We start from the raw sequence: 11,402 nt of genomic DNA on the forward strand, positions 1-11,402 counted from the left end.
AGTTGGGTGACTAATGGGTTATGGTGGTTGTTGACTCTCGTGTTATATCTGCTTCTGAACTTGTGTATTTCTTCTTTGACTGTGGGGATCTTGAAGTCGCGGTGGATTGTTTCGTTGGTGACATACCAACGTGCATCTATTAAGGATCCTAGTGTTTTTGATTGAAATCCTTGAAGGATTTCTATGTTGTTACTCGCTGTTCCCCATAATTGGATCCCATAGGTCCAGACAGGTTTTAGTATAGCTTTATATAGCATTATTTTGCTCTGAGTGTTTAAGTTGGGACGACGACCAATGAGCCAGTAAAATTTGTTAAGTTTAGCCTTGAGTTGCTTCGATTTGGCCATGATGTGTTGTTTTCATGTCAATTTTCTGTCCAGAGTATCTGACCAGATATCTGACTGAAAGCCTCTATTATACGAATTATTCGTCCTCCAAATTCAGTGAAATGAAATTCCACTGTATTTGTTTCGGTCAATTCAACTTTGTCCAATCGTGTGAACAAAGACGTATCAATATTTTGAAGATTAGTTGTAATGAAGAGTAGTTTTTCAAGCTTTTCTGATAATGCAACAGGAAAACGTTTCAAAGAAAAGTTGACCTACTTTGAAACAGCTACAAATTGCAGTACTTAAAACCGCCAAGAAATGCTTCTTCCTGTAAAAAAGCATAGTCATCTTCACTTTTTTTTTTCAATGGTACGATGTATTTTTGATTTCATACATCAACATACATACATCAATTCAACAACTCAATACTATGATCTTCGAATGATCCTGACTTCAGAAATGAAATCCTTGATTTATAGAATTAATGAAATTTAGTTCAACAGAACGTTGGATAGGATGTTTGAAATGACGTTTATGTTGTGAACAAAATATTGCAATAGTAAAAATTACTGGCGGATCCTTTCCCTAGATTTATCCCCGATAAATTTTTTATGGCGGCAGATATTCAGTTGAAAGCACCAGCCCATCGCTAGGAAAGATCCCATCACTAGGCATACCGGTAAATAAACAAAGAGCGTGTTACTTGTAGTCTTAAATAAAAAATGTTCAAACTCGTGGATGGTCAAAAGGCGAACATTTGGTACACGTAACTTGCCATTTCATTCCACATAATTACAAAGAGAAGAAACTATTTGCGCAGAAAAGTAACTTGCTAATTAAAGTTCTCGTTAAAAGAAGTCGGAAAATGAGTTTTGGCCCATCTCGTATTTAGCTTCCATGAACAATTGGCCAAAAGATGCGTACTAATTATTTTTTACCGGGCGAGGGTAATTTCAACGTGTTTTTAGGGTATCGCGGACAAGTTGCTTGCACTTCCGGTGCGTTTTTCCGTGCTTTTTCTCGAGAAGGTGGACTACACTTACACGGAACGCATCTTTTCGCGAGGATCTGGAATTTTTCTCGAGGTCAGCTGTAATTAAGCAGTTCTTAATTAACCTTTTCAAGACACTGAATTTAAAAATCTTAACAAAACGACTCAAAAATAGCTCATTTTCTTTGAGAAAGTATCGTAAACTTTCCAACGAAAATTCCCATCTGTTGCTTTTTCCTGCGGTCGATAAAAATCTTTTAAAGAATTATCTTGTTGCAAAAAAAAGTGGCATTGGTCAAATTGATAAATTTGTAAAATGTAAAGTGTAAAAACTGTTTTATATTGAAATAGTCTCGCGAAAATTATTTCATATCGTAACTGCATCTGTCTGACTTGAACAAAAGCAAACGACTCATCGTAGAAGTTAAGTAGTTGATCGTGTACGTGTAAAAAGTTGTTTTACATTAGTTCTAACAATACTGAAATAATTATAAGTTTATTTCGTTATTATTAGGCTACAGATTTCTACAAGTAGGGAAACGGAATGGAAATAACAATTTCTTTCATCTATTAAATATTATAATAAATATTTTTCTTTCAATATTTTATATATTATTATATATTTTCGTGTACTATATACATTGTGTGTAATTTTACATTTTCAAATTTTTCAAAATTACGCGAAAGCCCGGTTTAAGTTCAACTTTAATTATTATAGAAGAAATAACAACTTTTTCTGAAATACTCTGAATACATTGCATTATATCATATACCATAAACCGATTAAATCGTTTATTTGATATTTCGAAGTACATTATGCAACGTGAATTCTGTGTTCGTCCTTTCGTACCATCTGGCGTTGTAGGAATTTTATTAGAAACAGTAAAGTCCGTGAAATTTGCACGTCCAAATGCGAATTTTTATAAACAGTGCTCGTGCACATTTGTCCAACCAAAATTTTTGTTTGTCCAGCTGTAAAAAAAAAAGTTATCGTTAAAAGTTTCCATTTGGTGCTATCCTTTTTTGTGTAGTCTAGTCAATTGAAAATATTGAATGGACAAACATGAACAAATCGTGGACAATCATATCCTACTGAAAAATCAATGAAACATTTCATGCAGCGCTGATGTCAAACTTTTTACGTTTTTATTTGGTGATAGCTTTTTTTTTTTTGAGGAGTGGTAAATTTTAGTTGGACAAATGTAGACAACCAAATCGCGGACACATCTATACCATTCGCTTTTCTTTTGCGTTTTTTTTTTTTTTTTGTAAAAATTCACGTTTGAGGTGGCAACTTCGTAGGCTCGAAACAGTAAATTTCAAAGCTCGCCAAAAAGTAATCTAATGGCAATAAGTGAGGTCATGAAACTCGCATCACAGCTTATACATCCATACGATTGTCGAATTTTTATAGTATTTCAATTTGGCTCTTTTATAAGCTCTCTTGGCTTTTTTATAGTATTTCAATTTGGCTCTTATTTTAGTAAACGAAAAACGTTTGTCATATTTCAAGAAAATATTCAATATGAAATCATTCAAACCAATAACAATTTTTCCACATTTAGCACAAAATTGAGATATTTTTTTAACGTTAAAAAATTACAATTGGATCGGAAATAATGGAAAGAATGCAACAGATTTGTTGTGATTGTGAGATGGACAATCATCGTATCGATACTACATTGGTATTCGTTGTTGATATAGATTCGTATAATTTTTAATTGGAAAAATTGTAAGTAATTCGCGCAATTCATAGTAATACACATTTAGCGCCGATTATCAAGAAATTTTCGTTGAAAAGATTATTTCACGAAAGCAACTCCGCAGTTCATTTCTAACAAACCTCACGTCGCCAGTTCAATAAACCTCATTTGTGTCGTCGATTTGAAACCATTGCACGTGCTGCATTACCATGCCTTCGTACCACCGTTAACACATAAAAGCTCATACACGCGTATGTAAAGCCACAGATACTCGCATGTACGAAAAAAGTAATAAATAATTTGGCAGAACAAAAAGATTTCCTCGGGTGGTGTACAAAAGTATTAATTAATGAGAGCATTAATTAGCAGAACAAGTTGAAGAACTTAGATGTAAGAACCATAAGAACAAACATTTGCATATAGATCTAATGTCAGCTTTAGGAGAATTCTCAACGCGAGAATTGATTGTAATTTTAATAAATAAATAAAAAAAAAAACTTTAGGAGAAGATGTGAAGATATCGTGTTAAAAAAGACGGATGAAGAAATTTAAATAAGTCATGACGTGTAGCATTAAGCATCAATTAATTAATCATAGACATATTAGCCGTGTCAATTCAAATAAACGTATCTCGACAAAAGGTGGTTTTGTGAAAAATGGCTTTTAGCATTTAGCAACCAAGCATCGACTTGCCTCCAATTTCTTATAGTATAAGCCTTTCGGACACTCGGTATAACTGTTAACTTATTATTTTGTATTAATTATATTATTGCGTCGTTATAATTCTTGCGAATAATTTACTCTTCTTCCGAGTATTTTACATGAATAAATAATTTTAATTTTTTATTGCGACGATTAGTCGTTCTTTTGATAGTCCGGGTCAAGTGTCCTATTTTGTATGAAATTAGTAAATGTTTTATAACATATTACGTAAGTATATGTCGGGTTTGTCGGGTCAGCGTTAGTTCTAGGGGCGCGTTGCGTATCTTCGTTGGGACAAGCCATCGTAGTTGTTCAATGGAGATTATATTTACAATTATATGTACAAGTGTTGATTTAACAGGGTTTAACAATTAATCGTGATTGTTAGACACTCTTAAAGTAAAGACAATGTTCTTAGGTTCAAACGAATCCACGGTCAACGGGAATACTCTTTGTACAATTGAATATATTTTGAAACTCAAAGTAACGTTAGCTGTGACGCACGGTATCTTTCTGACTGACTGACCTGACGTTGCGAGTAAACTCTCCAAGGTGATCACAAGAATAAAAGACTGACACGATCACATTTGTCGATTGCGTATTGACCGGGGTTATCAACAAAATTCCAGGCGCCGTTACTAGGCACACCCGCGTAGAGCCGTCATTACTCCTGCCCCGGGGCTTGTTTCTTAATACAGCGTGTGTCCCTCGATATTGGTACTTCTACTGTAAGTAAAAACGTTCATCCCGTGACCGTGGCTACGTTCGGCGACCAGTTGTGTCAGCTCGAGCCCAAGCCCACTGTCACAAACCTTGGACAAACATAATCAGATCGTATCGCAACAACTACTTCTAAGTTCTATTATTTAAGTACAGCTATAATGAATAGTTTAGACCAAAGTATTGGGATCTCCCCAAAATTCCAAAAGAAAGGCCCGATGTCCCTACATCTCCGACATATGTAACATACTATAACATATTGTATCATAAAGGAAAGTTTGTAAGAGAAGTGTTACTGCAAAATGTCAAGAAATAAAAATATCAGATAAAAGGCAAAGAAGAATCGCCTTAAAGAGAAGACTGAGAATTGTAGGTTGCAAGTATTCATCCACCCTGCGAACAGCATAAGAGGCTAGCGAGGGTTGTTTTATGCGACATAGTTGCAAATGTGTTAACAAGTGCATGGACGAACCTGATACGAAATTAGGGATTCGCTAGGATTATTGTTTCCAAGGACGAATCTGATGCGAAATCACGAAGGTTCTAGGACGAAGTCACGTGCGGACGAACCTGATACGAGGTCAAGGAGTCACAAGAGATTGAAGTTGAAGCTTCGTAAACGAACCAGCAGTCACTAGGATCGATAGCGTAGGCGAACCTGATACGAAGTCCAGGATATTATCTTCCATTTTGTTCAGTGACGAAGCAGTATTCACTAAAAGTGGAAAAATAAATTATCATAACGAACACGTTGGGTTAGAACACGCTAGTTTGCAGTCGAGACATCAACGACAATTTTCTATTAACGTGTAAGATGGAATTATGCCACAGACAGTCTTTAATTATCTCTAACTTGAGAACTAGGGTCCATAGCATATACAGTAGAAATAAAAATAGACTAACATTTGTCTTGATACATGCTTAGAGACGTTCGACTATTTATACCTGTCTCTTATACACGGACACTTGCTGCAATAAATGTAGAAATAACAGTTAACTACATACATAAACAATACGTGGGACGATATTGAGGTATTTTTCTTATTGCTGCATCATGTTGGGTACACAGGATAAAATTGTAGACTGGCATCGTTGACAAGTTGATGTTCTGATATTCGAGAGACTCTGTGAAACACTGTAAATCGGATTACTAGAGATATACAGAGAGATTCCAACCAGAGAGAGTAGAAGGTAGAAGGTAGCGAGTCACTCTTGAGCGGTTAACCACGGTGTAGCTAAACGTAATGGCGAGAATCAGCGGATGTCCTACAAGCCAAACATCCCGACAGAGACGGACTACAGGTTCTTGAAACCGTGCAAGGCTAAATCTAATATGCACGTGATCTGGACCACTGCTTCTAAAGGAGCAAAAATCGAACGAGGATCACGGTGGATGTTGGAAAAGCAAGTACGATTTCCGGATAATCGTTTCTTTCAACCTCATTCCATTCCTCTTGCCGATGGTGAAAGCAACTCATCCAAGCAATTATGTCTGAAATATTTACCTTTGAAAAAGAGATGTATCTTGACATCTTCCTTCATATTTAGAGGAATTTGTTTCGTATTTCTTATTATCGCTTCCTCTGAACAGCTTTTGCTGCCAACGGAAACGATATTTTCCTTTCTTGATGTTTGAGAAATAATTTTATTAGCTGCAGTTGTAGTCCTTTTTATCTTTTATCGATACAGTACGGGAATTACATACTTCTAATTTATAAAGTAGAAAATCCTTAAATAAGGAACAAGCGATATTTGATTCTGCGTTGTGAAAAAGCTAGTAATTGTAAAAGTTTCAGATGCTTAACATAATAATCAAAATATTTGTTAGTATATATTATTTACACTTCTGCTGTTCTCACTTCCTTGAATTAAAATTGTGATAATACCTGCAATTGAAAATATTTATATATCGATCCTAAATTGCATTATTTTATACATATTTTATACAACGAAATCCGCATATACAGTCATCAATGAGGTTTGATCGCATATGGGTGTGTATCACATATGTATAATGAAGTTTGAGTTACCAGCACATTTGTGTACCTAAGTGTTATTTACTATTATTCTTATTATCCTTGTAATGTTTATATCCTTATGTATACATATAACACTTAATGAATAATTGAAATTAATATTTATACTTTTGTGTAAACAAGCCGCATAGAACGAAAACGTCGTACCTTTTACGACATACATTTTACTATTATTTATTATTATTATTATTATTGCTTAGTCCGTGCCTTTCGGTTTTACATCTCTTTTATCTATTTCGCTTCTTATATATCTACCTCCCCTCTTATCAGCTCTATTATATTGCACTCCCTTAATTAATCTATCTCTAAAAACTAACAACTAAAAACTATTGCAACTTTGGGCTTTTGCCTCCTTGCTGTGCATCCTTCTTGTCGTTCCTCCCCGTCTTGTATTGCCCTTCTCTTCTCTATTATTGCTTTTAGCTCTGTTAGTCCTTCTCCAGTCTCACTTAGTGTTTTTTCTATGTGCTTTGGTCCTCTCGTTATTTCACATTCTTTTATTACATGTTTCAGGCCTTCTTTTTTCCTTTTACATAGTCTGCATCTTTTTTCTCCCTCTTGTTTCCAGTATTCCCTTGCTTTGGTTTCGTTTCCACATCTGAATCTTGCTAATATTCTTCTGTCCTTCCACTTCATCCTCCCTTCTAAGTATTTTGGTAACTCTTTTTTGGCTATTTTTCTGTAATGTATGTTATATTTGCTTTCTTGTTCTCTTCTGCTTCTTTCTTTCTTCTTTCTTCTATAATTTGGTCTGCTGTCATCCTTTCTTGCTCTTCTCTTGCTTCTATCTGTGTCCCTCCATTTCTCACCCCTTCTAGTCCCTTCTTTCTCTTTCTTGCTCTTTTCCCTTCCTGGCCATTTCCCCAATTTCTCTCTCTTTCCTTTCTACACTCCTTTACTAGTTCCTTTTTTGATTCTATGGCTTTCTCTTCGTACCTTGCTGCTCTTTTTAATGCTTTTTCTTTGATTTCTATTAGCTTGCATTCTTCTATCAATATATAATTTGGCGTTGTCATATCTAAACCTAAGATCCATTTCACATATCTTCTTTGCATTCTATCCAGTCTTTCTTCCATGTTCCAGCCCCATACCTCTGCTCCATATTTATTATTATTCTTATTATCCTTGTAATCCTTATATCCTTATGTATACATATAACACTTAATGAATAATTGAAATTAATATTTATACTTTTGTGTAAACAAGCCGCATAGAACGAAAACGTCGTACCTTTTACGACATACATTTTACTGCTTCGCTTATTATACCTCTGTCCCCGATTGTATAAATTACACATACATATATCTCCATGAATGAAATAGCAAATCAGTAAGAATAGGTTTTATTTTATCACATTAAAGTTCAATTGCAACAAATCTTTTTTATGCAATGTCTTCAAAGGAAATTTAATATTGTACAAAAAAAAATGCCTGTCATTGTGGCTGTCAACCGCAGCCAACCGCAAATTTATAACGTTGAGGTGCATTTTTATGTGAAATAATGGAGCATTGTACATTGCACGACTATTAATATTCTTCATTGTGGAAAAGTCGGTATTCGGCTTCAAACTTATTACTTTAGTTTGCATTGTTCGAGGTTGTTGACTGCTATTGATTCTGATAGATGACTAAGTTGCGTGGGTGGAGTCGATCGTTTACAAAAAATATTAAAGTTTGATAGAGTGTGGCACCCTTTTCGAGGCGTTGCTGCCTGTGATTTGCAAGGCTCTGAAGAAAGCAGGTAATTTGTTTCAGGCAAACTTTCTTCTTTACGTAGCAAGCTAAAGACACTTTTTACAGTCTGATTGAATCAGGCTTCTCTATTGTCTCTCGTTCGGTCCACAGAATTATTTATAACACTTGGATTTATGTGGTTCCTCTCCAATCGCATTAGGTTACTGCATTTTTGAGATAAAACTAGAATGAATATCTTTTCACTATAGCGTCCAAGTTGTTTTGCAAACACAAGAGTAACAGTTCCTCCAATGTGGTTCTTGCTTTGCCTTCGTAACTTGTAACATATTGAAAGGACAGACTTAACAATAATTCACAATAAAACAGAAGACAAAGATCTTTCTCTTCATCACGTCAAGCGTGTATATTGGATATGTATATTATACAAAATATATGTACAATATGCAATATATTGTGCAATACTGTATAAAAGTGCTCGGTTGCATTTAAAGGCAACAAAGCTGAACTATAGCAAGTAATAATTTTAACTTTCAAATATCTTTGCGTCTATGAAATATCCTTCCATCGTTTCCTCTTATCGACGATTTTAGCAGATTGCTATTTGAGTTGTCTTCGTATTTATTCTTTACAAATCTAACTTAAGTTGCTAGAGATAAATTTTCCTCCCTGATTTTTGAAGATAACTCATTGACTAATATAACAGTCCTTAATTCATATCTTGTTGTACTTTTTGATTATTTTTTAGGCATCACAGTGTAATTCATTTCACTTGTTTTTCACAATAATGTGCTTGCATAAAATTTCCATCTGCTGTTTGTCCCAGCAAAAGAAACGAGGACAATTTAATTAAAGTTTTCACAAACTCATGTTTCCCATTTTCAAGAACACATGTTACAAAATTCGATTTGCTGGTCGAACAATCAGACCTGAGGGAAATTTTGCCACGTTGCTATGTGTGCCCACCTCCTCTCCTCCTCCACCAGCGAAAGAGGAACCTAGATTGAAATACTTACTAGCCACACTAGTAGAAATTTTTGGTAATTGGAATAGTATATGCTAGCAATTACAATGTTTGGTAACAATTATTGAATAATTATTCGATAAATAGTCATATGGTGGCTCACGGAAGTTTCGAAGTCTCCTACAAACTTTTCATGTATTTATTATAAAAAACATTTTCATATTTCATTAGCACTGTAACGAGACATGGCTATCGTGACTGTATTAATAAAATTTGAAACGGATCTAAAAATGTACATAGAAGTTACAAGATATTTATTGGAAGTATACACTTTGCAAAAGTCAGCAAAGTATATTTGAACAGACAGTTGTTCATTTTGTACAAGCCACGATATTCAGTGAGACTATCTTTATGACTAGTAATTTTTCATGAATGCCTTGTAATTTCTACATACAGGTAATTTCTATAAAAGAAGTCGAAAATATAGAATAAAAATTTTTTTTAATTTTTCCACGGAGACAACGATCTACAGTGAGATCCGTCATAACGAGACGCGATAAAGTGCACGCGTACCGAGCCAAAATCCAAAGTCGATTTTCTCGAAAACAAACCCTCGAACGAAAAATTGTTATTCTATATTTTCGACTTCTTTTTTCGCGTAGAATCACCCCCTTTCCGCTTGTACCACCAGTTACCAACCACCCTGTATATCTCCATGAATGAAATAGAAAATCAGTAAGAATAGGTTTTATGTTATCACATTAAAGTCTAATTGTAACAGAAGTCTTGAAAGAAGATTTAAGTCTTAAGTTAAGATTTCAGTCTTTCATGAACAACGGTATTTAACTTTGTCGTCGGAAAAACAGATACAAAAATAGTGCATTACGTCTTCCTTTGTCTTTCATACGATAGGTTTTCAAAAGGCAAGTTAAAATATTTGATCAATTAATGGGTTTTCGATATAAATAGTTTATCCAGTTCCATAGAGAATGCCAATATGGATCGAGTAATATATCGTAAAATGTATTGCAAGTTCTATTTAAAAGAGGAGAAAATTCACCTTCCTATGTGCTCTATCTACGTTTCTATTTTCTTTTTATCTTTCTATCTGTTTATTACTAAAGCTTATTGACATCCTAAAAGCATCCTTAGCTAAAAGCTACTGACATCAAATTATGTCTTCTGCAAAGCCATTTAAGTTTCTTTCGAAATATTTTCTGGTATCATAAATAGTTCAAGAGATATTGACAGGGATCGATTTAAACGCAACACTTTAAATATTTAAAAAATAACCAGACAAGACATATTTTACAGTTTAACTACGAAGTAGAAAATAGATCGATTACACGTGTAGTAATTAAAGTTTCTATTTAATTGTACATTTTTTATTACAAATTTTATTTAAGCTTCCTAGTTACGTAGAATTACATATGAGGGATTCTCTCTAGGAACATGAATTTGTTGCATAATTCCACTTGCAGAGTGAAGCTGCTAGTCGAGAGACAGTTTACAATACGGAATTTCCAGCAATTAACGGTATCTCAACATCCACATCCGACGGTTGTGGCCCACGTACTTACCGAGCTCCTTGATACTACGAGTAAAGTTAGAACGTAGCAATTAGTATTACAGACGAGGAGCAGTTGATAATTATTGAATGGCTTGGTAAATTCGTAGCATTCCGGACAGTCGATGAATTTCTAGCAAGTGAAGGAGTGCCAGCTTCGGTCATTGTCCCTGGTTAGACATTAAATGTAGCACAAGCAGTAAACAAAAATATCTGGGATTGATCAATGAACAAGACGTTTCTCCACGATAGACCTGTACGTCGATAAAGTGTTAAGAAGAAATTGACTTTAGACTGTTTGCTATTTTATATCTTTTATATCTTTATTTTCTACGATCGATAATAACACGTTATTTGCTTATGATTTAGTTTACGACTTATTATTCGTTAGGTTTCGCCCGCAAACTTCGTTCGCGTGGATTCTCAAATATAAGGAACAATCTTTAAGCGAATGAATTTTTATAAATGACTTTAGACTGTTTGCTATTTTATATCTTTTATATCTTTATTTTCTACGATCGATAATAGCACGTTATTTGCTTACGATTTAGTTTACGACTTATTATTCGTTAGGTTTCGCCCGCAAACTTCGTTCGCGTGGATTCTCAAATATAAGGAACAATTTTTAAGCGAATGAATTTTTATAAATGAAATACTCACATATTTTTTATATTAACGGTGGAATTATTCTTCGTAATA

At 34.4% G+C, this 11,402-nt stretch overlaps 1 protein-coding gene across 5 annotated transcripts in view; it reads left to right on the forward strand.

The window, feature by feature from the left end:
• The window catches only part of LOC117212947 (tetraspanin-5), a 126,701-nt gene that overhangs the window by 78,968 nt on the left and 36,331 nt on the right, over window positions 1-11,402 (forward strand). The window lies entirely within an intron of this gene.

Source organism: Bombus bifarius, unplaced genomic scaffold, assembly GCF_011952205.1.
Source record: "Bombus bifarius isolate JDL3187 unplaced genomic scaffold, Bbif_JDL3187 scf7180000008421, whole genome shotgun sequence".
Taxonomy (NCBI): domain Eukaryota; kingdom Metazoa; phylum Arthropoda; class Insecta; order Hymenoptera; family Apidae; genus Bombus; species Bombus bifarius.